This window comes from Pygocentrus nattereri, chromosome 20 (assembly GCF_015220715.1).
Source record: "Pygocentrus nattereri isolate fPygNat1 chromosome 20, fPygNat1.pri, whole genome shotgun sequence".
NCBI classification, from domain to species: domain Eukaryota; kingdom Metazoa; phylum Chordata; class Actinopteri; order Characiformes; family Serrasalmidae; genus Pygocentrus; species Pygocentrus nattereri.
This window is the reverse complement of record NC_051230.1, coordinates 20,157,654-20,157,947: the sequence shown is the minus strand read 5'-3', so window position 1 is coordinate 20,157,947 and position 294 is coordinate 20,157,654.

The following is a 294-nucleotide window of genomic DNA, read 5'->3' as shown; positions in this document are numbered from 1 at the left end:
ACTGACGACCCGGTGATTCAAAATAAAAGTTCTAATTTGGCTCAATAAATACCCGAAAAAAAACTGTGGTATGCTTTCTAAAATTATTGCCACATCTGATTTTAATCCTATTGATTGATATTGTTTGATATCTCAGTAGTTATTGTAGGCAAATGTAATTAAACTAGAAATAATTATGAAAAATGCTATCTACATCAATACTTTCTACACAATTCAGTTAAAAACGTATAGTAAATTAAGACAATTACTACAGTTTACTACAGGATACTGCACAAGTATTATTCTAATAAGACA